A 19,028-nucleotide genomic window follows, 5' to 3' on the forward strand; every position below is an offset into this window, starting at 1 on the left:
CACGTGCTGAACCTCAGGCAGGTGATTAAGTGCTATTGAAGTCGATAGGAAATAAGCATGTGCTTCAAGATAAGTATTTTGCCACCATCGCACCGGAGCACACAATTTAGTCAAGTAAGTGTCAGTAATGAACACATTCTTGATGGCTAAACTGTTTCCCATAAGTAGCTTCCCTGCTCATCCTTAATTGTGGAGAAAAGAAAGCCTTAAAAAGGATAAAAACGAGTGATTTGTTGCTGTTAGGCCAGCTGAAGAAAAATACTGAGAAAGGTAAAATAAAAGGGGAAAGAACAAGACTGGCAGTACTAATGATTGTTACAGTAGTGCTTAGATGTCCCAGCAAACTGGAGGTCCCACTGTGCTGGATGCTGTGCAGACATGTCAGAGAGGGTGTTGAGTAGAGGAGCGTTGCCTGTAAACACGACAAGTGGAAGTCCCTTTGAAGTTAGTCAGAATCCAGGCATGCAAACAGTTTGCACTGTGGGGCGACACGTTGCAAGGTAAATGATTAATTGCTATCAAGTATGCCAAAGCTGAAGACAAGGTCTCTCATACTGCGGCCACCAAAAATACTGTCAGCTGTGGAAAAAAAATAAGGTCATGGATAATATATTGGAGATATTTAATAGACCAGTGTTTACTTCCCAGGACTGTAAACACATCATTATTTTTCCTACTTCAAAAGATTAAAAACATCATTTAAATGAAATACATTTAAAACAATGCAGGTGACGTGCAATATGGGATAAAGCCTACCTTCATGCAAATGTATGCATCTCTCATTGATTACAGTAATGAGATATGCAAAGAAGATCAGAGGAATATAATTTGATCCTTTTCAGAAGCTACTTGGAAATTCATGCTGGATGTCGTGTGCCTGCATCCACTACAGAATGAGAAGGGTGCAGAGTAGAACTGTGGATTCTTCATGGAGAGGGCAAATTCCTCCTGCCCTGCAAGAAGCCTGATGCCTAATGGAGGTCAGGGACCCAGGAAGGAGGAGAGCTCCCCTGTTTGTGAACCCACAGTTTCAACGGTGCAGTCAGTACTACAACAAACAAAAAAAAAGGCTTAAAAACAGAGTAGTACTGAAGAATGAAAGGGAGGAAAAAATACCAGTCAGGAATAATTATCACAGTGTATAAAACTTTCCACTCCTTTATTATCATAAATTGCAAAGTTTTATTGATGCATATTTTATCACAGCACTCTTGCCATATGTGATCTGAAGATTCAGAGCCTGTCCCCAGGGACAACGGTACTGATACAGATAATCAAGAATTCCTTTTATGCTTCTCTCAGCACAGCCACAGCTCAGATTGAAATTAACATCTTTTACAATGAAACACCAGTTTGCTGCCACAACTAGACATGACAGCTAAAGAGAAAGGCTTTTCCTTCAAGTCTCAGTTTCATTACGGACCGTGAAGATGTAAACTATGTGCAAAGCAAGGCGGATGGACATTAGATATCACGACAGGGAATCTGCCTGCAACCTGACACATGAAGAAACGGGAGATATTTTTCAAAATAAAGCCAGGGATGAAAAGCCAAGATCAGAGGGAGTACCTAGAAAAGCAATGAAGAGGAATCCTAGAGCTTTGAACTTCTGCAGTTTACACTGCTTGGGATGCTTTGGGTGATGCTCACACACGCACACATACAGGGACGGAATCTGTACCCAGTAAGATGCTTTTAATTGCTCTTCCATGCAATTGGGAGCACAGGGACATGTGTACACTGTAGGATCACCAAGGCATTCTCTCCTAGTTGCGTTTTCAGGTTTCCCATTTCCATGTGCAGATGGGTCCCTTTTCTCACACTGCTGAGGGACATGGAGGTTGTTTTGCTCTGTTCCCCATGGGGTCATATGTCACTGTAGCATCCTGCAGATCATTAAACAACCAACATCTGCCATGTGGGGTGCATTGTCCCTCTCATCCTCTTTGCAAGATGGACTGGGTATGCAGTGTGGTGTTTTGTTTTGGCTGGACTTTGTTGTTTTAAATCTACATGCTGCCAAATGTTAGGCAAATAAAAAAGCAGCACTTTGCTTGTGAAGGAGAAGGTGAGGTCTGTGATGGCTATTATTTTCTGAGGGCATTATTGCCAAGGTCTCAGGGTGGCTTTCCAAAAGCTGTAGCCTCATCATGGCTGCTAAAAATGAGCAAACTACACAAGTGGTCACAGGGAGCTAGAGATGATAATGCACTGGAATCACATCTTTTCATGTGCAAAATTATTTCAAGCTCAGCTTTGAGCACGTCTCCCTCCCACAACATCACGTGCCTGTTGTTCTGTTATGTTACATGCTGGCACGATACACAGTAAAGCCTACTCCATTGAGTTGTATTTTTTTTTTTCCTGATTAATGTTGTATCATCTAGAGGGTACATCCAAACAATGACAAGAGAGAATCAATTTAAGGTTTGAACCATATAAGTGGACAAATGTATTGACAGAGGGGCAAGGACCCTCAGGAAACATTCAAAGCATACTGCATGTCTCCACTAGAGATCAGGAATGAAGTATACTAAGGACAACAGATCCAATGCCATTTTGCTGCCTAGTGTCTTTTTCTCTCCACAGGTTGCATGAAGCATTACTTCTGCAGTTGAATGCTATGGATGATCTCATGCTAAAGCGTGCATAATAGCAAGCCCACTTTATGGCTATAATCAAGTAAGAAAAGGAAACAGAAGGCTATGAAAAGATGGTTATATGGCAGAACTGCAGCGTAAGGATTTAATTCACATCAGCAACAGAAAAATAGTACTAATAGATTAGTTACATGAGACTTCAGTGAACAAAAAAAGACAGGGCCTTTTGTGTGGGACATTGTCATTTCTGCTTTCCTGAAGCTAAGAAATGCTGGGAATTTTTGGCTCCTCACCCCACTGGAAGACCATATCTCTTGGGAAGGGATGATTCTGAAGCCCTCCAATCTTTGTGCAATCACAAAGTAGACTCTATAGAGGGCTACTTCAATCTCTTTTCTATTATATTTTTAATTTACACATTTCCCAGAGTTCCCTTTTATAAGATGCTAATATTGGAGGAATTTAATATTGGAGACAGTCTTGTGCATCATAAGGAGAATCCATAGGTTCAGATGACAAGGATCTCTCCAGTTGTATGTGTGCACACACAGCGATAGCTGCAGCCTCACTATCACAGTAGAGTCTAAGTTAGTCAAGGACCATTTGAAGAGAAATGTAGCAGTACATATTATTTTTTTCTATTTCAAAAAAATTACAGATATTTACTACGGCCATACAATTTTTATATTTGATTGAAAAACAGTATTTTTACCTCACAAGAAGTTATAGTATTTGGTATTTTTCCCAAGTCACAATAAAATGTAAAAATAACACAATTTCTCCTCCTATAAACATTAAAAACAAATCAGTTTTAAGAAGCAAAAATTGCAATTGCTGTGAAATGAGTCATTGTGAAGTTTCTGAAATGAACTGTTGAGTGCCACGGGCAGGAGGGTTGTGGTGGCATCACTCCTTGGTGCCATCTAAAGGGCTGTGTCTGGGAGATGATGTTCTTGGTTCACTTGTCTCTGTCGTACCCATGGATCCATCTCCCCAGCCATGCTTAGTGCTCCACCAGCCATGACAATCTAACCCTCAAGATGCTTAAGACAGGTGCAAAATCCCATCTCAAATACAAAATATATGTCAGCCACATTTTCCTTTGCAGAACAATTTGCCAGAAGGTCAGTTTTCACTAAGAATCTTTTCCAATTTAATGAATCTCCTCTTCCAACAGGAAAATACTTGATTTGACACTTCTGTGCTCAAACCAAGCTGTTTATTATAGCTTGTTTTTTGAATCATTTGAGTGGGACTATCAAGACAGAATACCTGGTATGAACACTATTATCAAGCTAGTGACTCAGTGTGATGTCTAGCTAAAGAACGCCTTTGAAAATCTTTTCAGATTAATCTTTTTTCAAAACAGCAGATTTTTAAAGTACTGTCTACAAGCAACCCTGTGTACCGTACTTCTCACAATAGCGTTGGTTTCAAAAATTATTTTAAACCTGGACATCAAGAAGCACATCGGGTATAAACACTTTCCCATAACCACTCTAGAAAGGTAGAAACCTCCTCAGTAATCTCTGTAAGATCTGCTCTGATGGATGGAACCTCCAAGCTGGAGGGGGTCATCATTGTAACACAGCAATAACAGTAAGCTAATTAAAAAAACAACAACAGAAGTCATCAAGCAAGTAAAAATCAGTTGCTTATTATGAACCAAATTCAGACCCTCCTTTGGTGAAATTAATTCTGATTTCACCAGGGTAACCAATCCCATGAAAACCAGTGTGTTAAAGCCAAATAACATAGATAGTGCTGTGTTGTAAAGATCTTTTACATCTTTCTTTGAAATATCTGACATGGGTCATTTTTCCAGACAAGACGCCAGAGCTATTAGACCACCAGTCTGTCCTGAGATAGTAAATCCTGGATCTTTAAGATAGATAGGGTGTAATTAAAACTAGAATTTGGCCTGTGGGGCTAGATCTGAACCCACTTAAATCAAATTGCCTTCACTGCTGTACTGGTGTAAATGGTATTTTTATGTATGTGTCCAGAAGAGAACTCAGCTGCAATATTTCATTCGTACTGCTGAAATATTAGCATTAAAAGAGCAGTATTTTACAAAAGCCATATAAACATAGTGCCTATAATACAATCAATTTTGCTGGAATTATTTTATACCAAACCTTCGTCTTTGAAACGATATCCCTTCCTTTGTGGAATGGCTTAAAACTTAAAAATGTTATTTGAAGTAAGACACAACAGTACATTAACCAGTAAAAATCAAAGTACTCCTTTTTTTCCCCCCCCCAAGTCCAGAAGAATTAATTTTGCTGCCACTAAGAAGTGCAGACACCCAACTTTTGAAGAGGAACTGACCTACTATTTCTGAAAGCCCTGCATGCAATTAGCTTCTTGTAAGAACCATCTTTCAAGTAGTCTTTTTCTGCCTCTGAACTCCAAAAGCTGCTCATCAGATCCAGTAAAATTAGAATATTAAGAGAGTACCATTTATCATGCTCGACAGATTTGTTAGAAGCACACTCATCCAGTGAACCAACACTGCTGAAGTTTCTGTTAAAGCAAGAATGCTCTTCCCAGTAATCTTAACGATATTGTGGCAGTCTTCCTGATGTGTTCATTCCTGCATCATTCTTCCCCAGCAGTGTTTTCTCCAGCAGTGGGTTGGAAGCAGTGCTGCCCTAGGAAGTGGTTTTCAGATGGAAGAAGGTGTCCCCACACAAGGAGCCCTCCTTGGCTACAGTGTGGTGCCAGGGCCTTCAGGGGTTGCATCAGCCTCCTTAGGGCCTTGCACACAGAGCATCATTACTGGTGGGTCTCCAAAGCAAAGAGCTCTGCCATCCCCTGGACCATAGGGCTTGAGCCTCATGGCTCAGAAACAGTTCACACAAGGAAGATGGATGCATCTGATGGATGTAGCATGGGAGTAGGAACCAAGGGCCTGAATCCAGGCTTAGCTTTTGATCTCTGGTGGCCCACGTGGTTTTCTGGGACTGCTCTATCATTGCTCTGCCTTGTGTTTTTATTGTGCTGGCCACAGAATTCAGAAGTGAATTGACTTTTGCTAACAGCATGTCTAGCAATGGCAGAAGTTATACTAAGGCTGGGCTCTTTTCCCACTCCATTCCAGTCTCCTTTTTCAGCCTCAGCTGCCTCTGCTTGAGGCTCTCATTTATTGGCATTGATATCATACAAGTTTCTGATGGGGCAGGACCATTCCTTCCTCTTTGTTTCTCTACTCATTCAATACACTATTTTTGTGCTTCTTTTAGTTCCAGTGGTTTGTGAAGTAGGAATGTAGAGATTATCTTACAGATGTTCATAATACCTCACACATGACTGGGTACAAGAGCATAAAACATTGGGTGTCCCTCTTCCCCACCTCTTTCTTTTCTACATCCTATAAACCACTGGAAAAGATTGTTCTGCAAAGTCATAAATAAAGTATACTTGTCAGAAGCTACAGTCTTAAAATATTCTAACGGTTTGTCTGTGCTCTTTCCATAAATTGTTTATTGGTCAATATGGCTAGAACTTTCAAATGTATCCTCCTCTGCCGTTTTCTGATATTATCTGTGTTCTAAATACTTTCATCTAGTACTGAGCTTTCAAGAAAAACAGTTTCTGCCTTTTTTCATTGATGACAGAGAGATCTTTTCAATGCTGAACATGTAGATTATGCAGCATTACACTGCTCTGTTTCTTATCCTTACAGAGATTGCTACCAACCTGCTGAAGGAGAACGGGATGGTTATTTCTAAAGTTACGACTAGCAGTGGGATTATGCAGCAGGAGGAAACTTTTCAAGTGGTCTCTACATATGCAGTAAAGCAAATGAGTAAAGAAAAATCTCTGTATAAGTTATCACTCTAATCTGTATTCTACTTCACTAAGTCATGTAAATGTTCTTCAAGTAACAGTCTGACATTGCAAAATGGTACCCTGATGAGTAAATTACCATAGAAAGAAGTTCATCAAAGCAATGATTTCAGACATGTGTCTGAATAGCCTGTGAGCATACAGAACCAAAGCCATCTCTTCAGGCAGAGATGACACCAATAACTGACATATGAGAAAATAGGAAGATAGACTTTCTTCTTACTCTTCTCAAGCCCTGCAATGCAGGGGGTCTTCCTAGGAAATAATTATCCTGGTATTTTATATCAGAAATTAAGTGGTTTCTTCCCTTTTTGAGGTGCCTAAAAAGAAAGACCAATGGACCTAAGAAAATTATAAATGCACATAACATCTGATAGACTGGATATTTACAGCTAGTAAGTCAAATATGTTATGACATTTGATAATTGCTTCTTCAATAATTAACTTAGTAAGCTCCTGGAGAGAGGACGAAGGTAATTTATCTCAGAATAAAAGCAGTTTTGGTCCACCAACTCTTTGAGGACAATTTGGTGGGTAACTGTAGCTACTTTGGGAATTTTGATGCTCAGTGATCATTAAAAATAATGGGGATATAGTGTCCAGACCCTATAGTAGCTTCAAAAATACTCATCATGCACTTCTGTGGAAATCATATTTTGCCCACTGTGCAGGTATTAACACTGAAGCAGTTATATCTCAGCAAAGAATGAGATCAATGGGATAAAAAGTATTTCAAATGGTTATCTAGAACCATTTCACTGATGCTTTATTAAACTGACACATGAAAAAGAAAACAAGTAGCACACCCTTTAAGTTATTTTTGATGTAACTATTGAAGCTCCAGCAAAATAAGGACCTCATAATTAAAGGAATAAAACTAGAAACACATTTTACTCAAAATGTATTTTTCAAGGCTGGAAATACATGTTAAAAATAAAGACATATCTGCCACACATCATTATGCATGGTTATTCTGCATAAACACCTCTGCAACCCAGTAAGAGACTGCAGATGTAATACAATGGAGCTCCTCTCCAGTGAAGAGTGAATTCTCTGGGAGAACCCAGAGGTAGGAAGGAAACGTTGTGGAGATATGGATTTGTTAATTAACAAATGGGGAAGTTAATAGTTTTGCAGGGTATCGCTGCTGAGAACCGTGGTTCATTCATTATCTCACTAATAGGCAAGTGTTTAGTAGTCATCATGACATAAATGAATTTTAATGGAAGCTCCTTCCACTGCCACAGAGCAGCCTGACAGAATGCAAGACGGGCAAGAAAAAGACAGAGACTGTCAACTGAGTTGCTGGTTGAGTGGGTTTGCTGGGGTCTTTTGATCATTAGCTCCTCTACAAATTTGAGTCTAACATCTTTCATGTTGAGACACACCATGTGCATACATGAGTCATTACAAATACCATACTTCAATCATAGCATACGTAATAGAATGCAGTTCCACCATGCCCACAGCAGTGCCCCTGAATACCCCTAATGAGAATTAACCCTCCAAAAGTCTAGAATACTAGGAAGAGCTTAGCCATGAGTCAGTACAGAATTTCTATACAATTGTTCCATTTCTGATGTGTACAACTCTAGTATCTACAACACACTCGCAACAGATGCCTTTCTTTTGGCTTACTGACGAACTACCTGAAATTCCACGCACAAAACAAGGAACCTGATTTTCTTATAAAACCGCTCCAATATCAAATACTCACCCAGAGGCTTCTTGTGAGATCTAGGTGCAGTTCTGCCTGTCTTTATTACCACAAACTCCTCTGTTTTCTGCCATGCTTGTCCACAAGCCTGCAAGTTATTTGTCTTCCTTTTATATTAGTTCTTCTCCAAGTCACTGCCAAATTCCATACCTGTCACTGATCAAATCTGTCCCCTACTGTCTGTTATTTTATTAAGACATTTGCTATTTCTTTCTTTCTGCCTCACTATTCAAATCCTCTGCTTCCTTGCTTTCCTGCAGCTTCTTCCTCTGTTCAGTTTCTGCAAGGTTTTGTTGCTATTATCATCGTTTTCTCTCAATGTGCTCTCTGTACTCTTAAAGGCTGTTTTGACAGATCCTCTCTTGTTATCTGCTTGAAGGCTGATTTCAGCTTCTCCTTACAGCACTGTGCCTATGCGCCTCCTCTGCTACAGCTGCCTGGCATTCAGCATGTTCTACCAGGGCAATTTGTCTGCTGCATCTGGCTCTTCCACCCAAGGAGGGCTGATGGGACGGAACGTGTGCAGGACTGTGGGCCACAGGCACTGGTCTAGGTCAGTATTTCACTGATGACTTACCAAGGGTCTGGTAGCTCTTCCTGTTGTCACTATTAAAGATGCTCTTTATTCACTTTACAAGATCTACCCTACTCCTCATGGGGTGCCCTTAAATAGGGTGCTCGGGAGCAGGCTTCCCATCAGAATAAATTTAACAGCTTGTGTTCCTTCTCCCTTGCCTTAGAGACTAATGCTTACAAAGAGCTGGCAACCCTAATTGCTTGCACAGAGTCTGCGCATCTCCATATCACTTCCTGAAGGAGACACAGGAGTACAGCAAGTTCATATGGGAAACACAAACCAAACAGATGAGTGCAATGGATCCTCTCAAGAGATATGGTAGTGGTAGACACATGCAGTGGTGAAAAACCCCTCAAACGGACACAAACCACCGATCCATACTCTTCCCCAAATCTCTTTCCTTGGAAGGCATATCTCTGCCCTAAGTAGTTTCGTATATCCTTGAGCAGGCATGCTGATTTCTCTTATACTTCTTTGTCACTTAAACACGCGAAGTGTTTTCCCTGTGAAGCAAGACCTTCAAGTCAAGCAACAAGTAATATGTATTTGAATGGTCAATGACCTCCACATAACGTTTGGACTGGAGGACAAAAGTTCAGATCTTCAGCTGGGAAACACTTCTAAACCATTGAGGAAATGTCATTTTTTTTTCTTCTTCTTTTTTTTTTTTCTTTTCCCCAGAAGTTGGTCTCTTAATTCTCACTGTGAAACTTCACCTGTTAATTCACCTCTCTCCTTTTCAAGAGTATCTTAAAATTAAAGGACAGACTAATTTCAGCAATGGGCTAAGTACACAGAAGACGTTCCATCTATAATAACCTCGTGAGGAACCTATGTTCTTCTTAAGACATTTTCCAAGTAGTGATCTGCTACCACTATTTTAATTTATGCTACATCACGATGGCAATCCTAAATTAAATTCATACAAGCAAGGAAATTTATAGTTAAGTGTTTCACTCAATCCTTAACTCGCTTTTCTGTAACTAAGTTACATATTGCAAGGCCTCTTAACTACGTGTCACAATACCAAGGCAGAAAGGTTAATTATGTAGACTCTTTTTTTTTTTTATTTTACCTTTGATTTGCTACTGTAGTAGGCTTAAAGGAATCGTGTAGAATAAGTCATCCCCAGTGTGCTGTCAATTTGAAAACTGTCAGGACCTCTTGGGCCGTGTTGCTGGCTGCTGCATACTTCAGCAGAGAAGCCCTACATGGTTTGGTGCTGGGCTTGCTCCATCAATTACCTATTTATTGGGAAGGTCAAAAGCATGAAGGACTTCCATTCTGATGAAAAAAAAAAAAGGGCACTGGGGGCAGCTCTGGGTGCCACAATATAAGGAGGGCAAAGAACTATTAGAAAGCATCTAAAGGAGGGCTATGAAAATAGTGAACGGTCTGGAGGGCAAGGTGTGTGAGGAGCAGCTGAGGTCCCTGGTTTGCTCAGCGCAGAGCAGAGGAGCTGAGGGGAGGCCTGATGGCGGCTGCAGCTCCTCACAGGGAGCGGAGGGGCAGCGCTGAGCTCTGCTCTGTGTGACAGCAACAGGGCCCAAGGGAACGGCACATTTCTTAGTATATGAACTATACTTAAGTTTTCAAAGTAAGACAAGCACTTTAAAATCCAGTACCTCCTATGACTGCATAAAATGCCACTTTCATGCACAAATTCTTTACATGAAGGCCCAAGTTAGCACCTTCATAACAGTGATGGTTGCTCAAGTCTGCAAATACTTTTCAAAGGGGAATATCGTTGTGACAAGGCTGGTAGTGTCAGAGCTTATGAATTTTAAGCATTTAATGTTTTGATGAAACGTATGTAACTATGTTAAAAATTCCTCTGAAAAAGTAGGTCTTACACATGTACTGCAGCCAGTATTCACAGTTCTATCCTTTTTTAATTACCCTAGGCATGCTGATTAAAGAGCTACAAAGTAGACTATTTAAAATTGGGTTTTACAGTGATTTAATGGGCACAAAAAGCATACAGAATTAGAAAACGTTTACTTCTCTTCCCCTCCTTCTTATATTGCCAAATATATTTAAATCAAATTTGTTTTAAAAAACAAATATTCCCAGGGTGAGGACTTTCTTATCAACTTCCAGTTTCAAACAAGTTGCTACGGCAGAATTAGAAACCCCTGGCAATTTTTTTTTTCCCGATGAAATGTAAATGATGTACACCACTAGAAGACTATAAGTGTCTTGCACGCCTCAAACTTCCCCTTCCTTAAGTACAATGCCTTAGAGGCAGCAGTGTTTAAATAGCACAAAGTACTCCACTACCACCAGCCTGAATCGTTATTTAGGAGAACAAGCTTTGCATTCTTTCCCACTAATGCAGTATATGGGCATGTTCGGCTCCTCCATAAAACACACTCATACACTATTCCTGTCTCAAACAGGGTACAGTACTGACACGACAGATTCATGTTCCCAGCTGTGACATAAGGGTTCTTTGACAATACCACAGTGAAAGCACTATTAAGAAAACATGTGCCGGACAGTGCATCTGATGCAGTTAAATGCTATAAAAGATTTTCCAGGTGTTAATGAGTTCCACGAGTAGAATGAAAATGAGATAGATCTGTGCACTTGGAAATTCTCAAGAAGCAGGACTCTGACTCTCAGAGAGACAGACAAACAGCGCTTTATAAGCATTACTGGCCAAACTCTGCACCTGACGGCATGAGGTGATGAGCCACCCTGACTATTCACTGAGAGAACTGTTCTCTGAGGATCATTTGCATAGGAAAAGACAGACTTTCATGCCTTCCTGCAGTTTACTACATCCTTTTCACCTTGCTCAGTTGCTGAAAAAGCACTAGTTATTTCCCCACATTTTGTATTATTTTTTTTTTTCCTAAAGAGAAGGAAAACATTATGTCTGCAACTTTTTGTCTCATCCTGAGTTCTATCAAGGATCCTGCTTGACCCAGCACAGATGAGAAACAGTAATTTAACCCATGTTTAAGTACCACTATTTACAGTTTAATGGACAAAAGCACTCCTCTGTGTACTTTGAAACAACACTGGTTGTAATATTTCACAGCGATACTGGGGCTTCAGATATGTATTTTCCCTTAAAATAAAACTTAAAAAAATAAAAGGTATGAGAAAATATACATGGACTGCCCCGAAGACTTCAACCACTGATATTTCAGAAGATGCGCAGGCAGGATCTTGAGCATCAAGTGCCTAAACCAGAATTGTTTGTTGACTTGATAAAAGATTGTTTCATTTTCATTTTTATTTTTAGGATGTATGACTTTCATGGTTACTGTCCCATGGGAGAGAAGTTTTGTTTTATCTGTAGATGACAGGTACAGGGTGGGAAGCCTGCAATGCAGATTTTTCCATGCTGTCATGACCACAACCTCAGCCTTTATTCCGACTTACAACTGAATCTACAAAAGATTTTGTCCCTGTGCAAATTCCAGCCCACTTTTCCTTAGAGGGTGCACCTATGAATACTGGGATCTATGGAGAGTCTCCTACCAGAAGTTTGTTTCCTGCAGTGACAAGCCAGCGCTATGTTACCTTGCTTTCCCAATCTAATATCCCAAGCTCACTTCCCACTCTTCCCCTACCAAAGGGAGTCACTCACTTACATACACTTGGAGAACCAAATTTTCTTAAATGCATAATAAGACCAGGTGAGGAGAATGAGCAATCAAATCTAATAGTGCATTGATACAGATTCTTGAAATGAATGTGTTAAGGGTTAAAATTCCTCTGGCTTGCCAGGTGTTCTATGCAAATGCTGCATTCATGCAACTTAGTATCTGACCATTTAACCATATGTCAAACAAACTCTGCTATGACAACCAGATGTAGACACTGCCATAGAATGAAATTATCATTTTATTAATTACCCTTTAATTAGTTGATACAGCAGAGAACATGCAGTAATTTAGTCATAATTGGCCTGACTGAGACTCAATACTTACAGGGATGGAATCTGTTTGTGAGACTACTTGTTATGAATAACAATTACGTCTGTGACAATGCAATTTTATTATGAAGATGTACTGTCCGTTTCAAACAACTTTTAGGTATAAGGTACTATTCAGTATTTGACTAAAATTCAATGACATGTGTTTTCCTTGAATATCAGTCTATAATCCTCTGTGTATTTTGTTAAACATGTAACAGTGCGAGAAAGAACCTCTTCCCCAACTTACTGTGATGCCCAAAATATGTTTTCATCTCATGTTATTAAAGAACAGAGGAGCCATTTGGTAAATGTTGTATTTAGGAATGCAAGAAAAAAACTAACACACCTCAGACTTCTCTCAAAATCATGTATCTGTACTAAATGTTTCGTTCTAAAATTTAACATCATCTTTGTGTAAGAAAATCTCTACGTGGACTTTAGAACCATTCTTTGTCAGAACATCACAAGCAAAAGCTTGAGCGGTCTCCTATGTGACCACTTGATCACTGTGCTTTTGGAACTGCTTTAACAAGAGCAGAACACTCTAAGGTGCCTTGGAGTGCAAATAAAGCTACCAACATCCCTCTCTAGATTGTACTAGCAAGCAAAATACCTGGAAGACTTTCTGTCAATACACCTTGCAATTAAATCAGGAATACTCTTCACAGACAGAATACCAGGATCATTGTGGTTGGACAAAGAACGTTCAACAGCTTAATAAAAATGCTCGTGAAGCACATTTAGACCACGTCACTTGCATATCCCCTTGATTTTCTTTACCATCACTTTGGACAAATCTCTGGAGTCACCTTTCTGTCCTGGCTGCCCTAAACTCTGTGACCAGAGCAAAGGCTGCAGTGTTTTGTACCTGTTTTGTACCATTGGACAGACAGTATGTTTCTTGTTTTCTCCACCTTTCTTCCCTCAGAAATCTAGCAAAGTTCAGATTGAAACATTCAACAAAATACGACAAATTGTTCCACTTTTGAGAGCTGAATGAAAGGTCTGTTTCTGTTTGACGATGCTTCCTGCATGGGCAGTGACAGAAAATTATATTTAACTGAGCTTCTCTCGCCTGACCCCACCACCTTTATGTATTTTCTTACGATGGATGGGGAGGCTACATGGATGTCTTTGAGCAGACGGAATCTTTCATATAACTTCTCTGGAGTCCATGAAGTCATGTGAGAGACGAACGTGTTTCCTTTACAATCAGACTTTTAAACTCTCTTCCACTTTGCTCAAATGCCTAGGAACTTAGGAAGTTTTCTTTCTTTTAAACACAGCACTCTTCCTTCTTTTCTGACAACCCATTAGCATGCTTCTCTGACATGAACTAACACATATGGAAAAGCATTCTGCATAGGAAAGAGAACCTTTCTTGCCTGTGGTGCCATCTTTCAGTTCCCATCAGTGAGTCCTATTCTAATGCTAGTAAGCACATCTTGCTCGACAACTTACAGCCTCCCCCAGCACAAGCACAAGCAGGTTGCGCTTTCCTACTGCCTCACAGGGAACAGCTCGCAGTGCAACAAGAGAGCTTTTCCTTAGACTACCATAGAAGAGTCAGCACTGCAAGGAGCTCGATTTGAAGGGGGGCACAATCACAGCGTTAAAAACTCTGAACGGTTTACCAATAAAACCTTGTGTGCCTGCTTGAAAAATGTCTTGGAGCAGCACAAAAGCTGGCACCATTAGCTTGCATCCCTGCTGAGCCGGCAATAAAGTGTACACATAAGTAAAATGCATTAATTGCTATCAGTCAATCGAGCTCAGACATTCATTCTCCTGGCATCTTCAGATTTCATTTCCATAAAATGAGATTTCTCTAAGTCTCATAATTCGATTTGGTCCAGCCCACAGTGATGTTGACACAGTGGCTGCAAAAGCACAATTACACCCTGGCTGTACAAAGGTGTTCTCTATCTAAACAGAGCGGCACCCACGTGCTCTCAGCCTCAAAAGAAAAACCTGCGGGAGAGGAAAAAGTGATACATATTCCTATCATTTTCCTATTGCTGTTTTTCCTCCCTTTCCCCTGTATTTTTCCTACTGTGCACTACTGATTGCTGCACTTTAAGATCAGAATGAACAATTAACCGCCTAATTATTCTAGTCACACCGAGCCACAATGAAATCTTTATTCAGTGTTTACAGCAATCTTTGGCAGAGACTGTCTTGCTGTTTTTAAACCAAGAAGAACTGCTCCCTTTGGCTCCCCTCAGCATCAGCTGCCTGGGATTCGGAGCTGGATGCCAATAATCAGCCTCCTTTTTCTCTTCCAGAGTGGCTATTTTTTTTTAAGGGTGAAAAGACCTATTCTCATCAACTCCCCATATATTCTGCCTGATTTATGTCCCAGCCACTGGGGCTCTTCCTTCCGTATCTTTTACCATCCGCGCCCGCTCACCCGCCCCGCTCCCCCCGCGCCCGCTGCCTCTCCCGCATCGCCCACCGAGCCCGGAACCCTCCAGGGGGCTTCGCTGCTTCCTCGGGAGCCCCGGAGGGGGCAGCTCCCGCCGCTCGCCTCGCACCGCCCGCACCTTCTCCGCATAAACCCCCGTGCCCCGGGAAAGTTGGAGGCGGCCGCTCCGTGCCCACGCTCCGGCTCCGAGTGTCCTCGATGCGCCTCCCCGGAGCTCCCCCTCCCCTCTTGCCGCACCTGCAGCCGGGAGCGTCCCGGGGCAGCTCCGGAGAGGGACGTGGTGGGATTGCCCCTAACCCAGTCCTGGGAGAGAGACTGGGAGGGGAGGGGGACTGGAAAGGAGGAGGGGAAATAAAATAAACAGGGGAAATGAAAAACAAGGAAAGAAAAAGGGGGAAAGAGAAAGAGAAAAGGAGGAAATTGAGGAAGAAAAGGAGGAAAGAGAGAGAGAAAAGGAGGAAAGAGAGAGAAAAGGAGGAAAGAGAGAGAGAAAAAGGGGGAAAGAGAGAGAGAAAAAGGGGGAAAGAGAGAGAAAAAGGGGGGAAAGAGGGGGAAAAAAAGAAAAAAGAAAGAGAGGGAAAGAGGGGAAAAAAAGAAAAAAAAAAGAGGGGAGGAAAAAAAGAAGGAAAAAGAGAAGAAGAAAATATAAAAGAGAGGCGAAAAAGAAGGAAAATGAAGGAAAAAAAAGGGGGAACGGGGTTGGAAAAAAACAGAAAAGATAAAGATGGGGTAATAGTGAGCCAGAAGGAAAGAAAGCAGCCCCACTGAGGACCGGACGCGTTACCTTGCTACTCGCAGGAGCTCCGGGCTGCCTCCCCGGCGCTGGGGCTGCCCCGCTCGCTGGCTGCGCCCTCACATCGCCGCCCCACTCCGCTCCGCTCCCCTCCGCTCCTCGTATGGACCCACCGGGCGCCTCCGCGCAGCGCTGCCGCTCGCTCCCTCCTCCGGCTGCGCGGGGCGCAGCGCCGCCTGCCTTGCGCGGGGCGTGCGCGGGCTTTGCGCGGAGCTGGCGCTGCCCGTGGCTATCGCGGCGGGTGCGAGCGGGAGGCGATTGGTGCCGGGCGCTGCGCCCTCCTCCGCCGGCTCCCCACTTCGGTCCACCCCCTCGTGGAACCCCCCGGGTGACGCCGCGGCCCCGTGCAGCCCCTTCCGTGAGGGTGTCCGCACCGCGGGAGCGTATGGGCACGGCTGAGAGGGAATGGGATGAGGGAGAGCAAAAGTAGTACTGAGTGTGTGCGTTTGTGTGTATGTGTGTGTGGGGGGGGGGAGGGTTGGTGGGGGTTGAAGCTTTGCTTTATTTAACAAAAAGAGATAGAGATGAAAGCTGATTTTCTTTAAAAGGCTCAGTTTTAGTTAATAAACATCCCCAGACTAATGTCAGAGCTACTTTTATGAGGGTAAACAGTACGGTTTCCTGGAGGGTTTGTGTAATACTTTGGAAAAGCAACCAAATGATAAAAGGGTTTTACTTCTACTTTTAAAGATCATCTCAGCATCCATAAAAGCTGCTGGGCTGGCTGGGATACGCTGCCCATAGAGTGGCACGGCACAGGGTCAGCAGGGCAGGGCATGGAGCATCCGCTCTGCCATCAACCTGCCTTATAGCCACCCAGCCACCCTCACCTTCCAGCAGGCAGAAGGGGAAGGGTGCAAACTCATGCCAACCTCAGTGACTTGGGGACAGAATCTCACCCACTTGGATACCAGGGCCGTACTTCTGGCCACTGCCAGCACACTGCACACTTCAGCCCAGGTAAAGCTGGAAGCTCTCAGGCAGCCCCACTGAGCTCAGAGAAGAGCAGAATCCTGACAGCTTGTGGCTGAACCTGAGCTGGGCAGTGGGAGGCTCTAAATCTCATTATCGATTCTTTGGGACAGCGCCAGTCCCTCTGTAGTCAGATCTAGAGATGAAGATTCAGATGATACAATCGAGATTTTGGTTTTTTTAATCTCCATCCAGATCTGCACTAATGGTTATTTGCAGAACTAAGGTCACACTGACTAGTTCTCTGGCCCCGGATTTTTCATACTGACCACAGCTCAGTCATTTCAGCATCATGAAAGAAAAAGGGCATGGGAATCTCTTGAGAGAAGTTATTGGGAGTTTGGAGCCTGGCATGGTGCCCCAAACATGGTGAATTACAGCGGTGATAAATGAATGCTTTGATCTGTTGGGAAGCCTTAAGATGTTATCTCAGCTTGCTTTGTCACGTGCTTATCTCTGGACTCAGTGTAAGAGCCCAGAGGGGCCAGAACAGGCTCTCATGTCAGCTCCACTGGTCAGCACCAGAGGCTGGGGATAGTTCTGGTGATGAGAAAGCCAAATGTGCCCCTCAGTGCCACTTCTCCCCGACAGCAGGATGGGATGTGTGTAACATGGTCTCAGAAAGTTATCAGTGCACCATCACACTGGGACTCTGATCCCAGGAGCAACGACCTGTTGCTGGAATCCAGCTGATATTGAATGAGCGTGTACATCCAGGCTGGGATTTGATTCACAACATGTATCTTCCTGCAGTGTATACAAACATCTCTATTTCTCTGCTTCAATATAGTGTATTGTGTATGTCATAAAATCATAGATTCAATGAGGCTGGAAGAGACCGCTAAGATCATCCAGTCCAACCACCAAGTCACTCCCCCCACTGTCCATGTCCCTTAGTGCCACATCCACACGTCTCTTGGAACACCTCCAGGGCTGGTGACTCCACAACCTCCCTGGGCAGCCTGCTCTAATGTCTGATTTTAACTTAAAAGGCAAAACAGATGCCACTATGTTTACATCTTGGTTTGAAGTTGTCTGTAAGTTTGTACTTTTTCCCTCCTTACTGCTCCTACTGCAGCAGTAAGGAAAAAAAAAATAAAGAAAGAAGAAAAAAATAAAAGGATAAAATACATATGACAGCTTGAATGGAATGGAAGCTGCGGCAGAGGCTCTTTGATTATTGTGTATGTCACAGCACCACAAAAATAAATGCAGATACTGCCTGTTGTTTCAGGTTATAATTTAGGGTTGATATACATTATGTAATCCAGCACTTGTATATATGACGGAGAAAACCCATGAGAATTTTAGAATATACAGCGTAAGCATTGAAAAAAAACCCAGTACCCATTTAACACACGAGATCTTCGGTTTCACATACACAGCAGAATGGATTATCCAAACACTGCGTTTTACCAGAGCAGGTGTGGCTGGGTACTCTTAATTTCTCCCTTGTGCGTTGCCTTCCTTCATAGGGACGCATCTCAGTGACAGCGACTGTCTTTTCTGGGAGCTGTTGTGAGATGCACAGTAAAAGAGGAGGAACTTAACACTGCCAGTGGTTGTCTCATGCTCCCCCCTTGCGCAGGGCTGAGTCATGCGAACTGAAGAGTGCTCTCACGCGCCTATGAAATCAGAATTGAGTGTACGTGGCAGAAATATGCCCATCATTCCACCTGTCTCAGCATCATCTGTGTGATGTCAACCACCAGGCTTTTCACAGAGAAAGCAAGCAAGTTTTCAAACATCCTCATGCCAAATGTACGCACTATGTGCAGAACAGGTGGGTAAGAATCTACCTCACCTCCTTCCTCAAAAACAGAGCATCCAAGTTCAATCTGAAATGAAATAAACCTGACTCTAGCTCTCATTAACCTTAAACGAACCACAAAAATCAGTTCTTGAATACAGATTATTGTATTAAGCACAACTGTGGTTAAATGTCCTTACATGAAAGAACTAAGTCTTTTGTCTCCAATACTGGATGTTCTCCCTGCCATCATATTATGCATAATGCTAAAGCCATGCAAGACAGAGTAAAAAATACTAAAGAATGCAGCATGCTGAGTAGTTTTAAAATTTAGAGGCTTTCGGAGAGATGAAAGGAACATTTTGCTATCACTGTTTGAACAAGAGAATTTTGCATGCTGCAAGCTATTTA

General features: G+C 42.4%; 1 protein-coding gene across 2 annotated transcripts in view; it reads right to left on the reverse strand.

Moving 5' to 3' along the window:
• CDH20 (cadherin 20) overlaps positions 1–16,133 on the reverse strand; it is a 110,787-nt gene extending 94,654 nt beyond the window's left edge. For both annotated transcript variants that reach the window (XM_015854640.2, XM_015854639.2), the window contains exon 1: positions 15,887–16,133. The gene's annotated coding sequence lies outside the window, so the exon portion shown is untranslated. The remainder of the gene's footprint in view (positions 1–15,886) is intronic.
• Positions 16,134–19,028: the final 2,895 nt, after the last annotated feature.

The sequence above is a fragment of the Coturnix japonica genome, chromosome 2 (assembly GCF_001577835.2).
Source record: "Coturnix japonica isolate 7356 chromosome 2, Coturnix japonica 2.1, whole genome shotgun sequence".
Taxonomy (NCBI): Eukaryota; Metazoa; Chordata; class Aves; order Galliformes; family Phasianidae; genus Coturnix; species Coturnix japonica.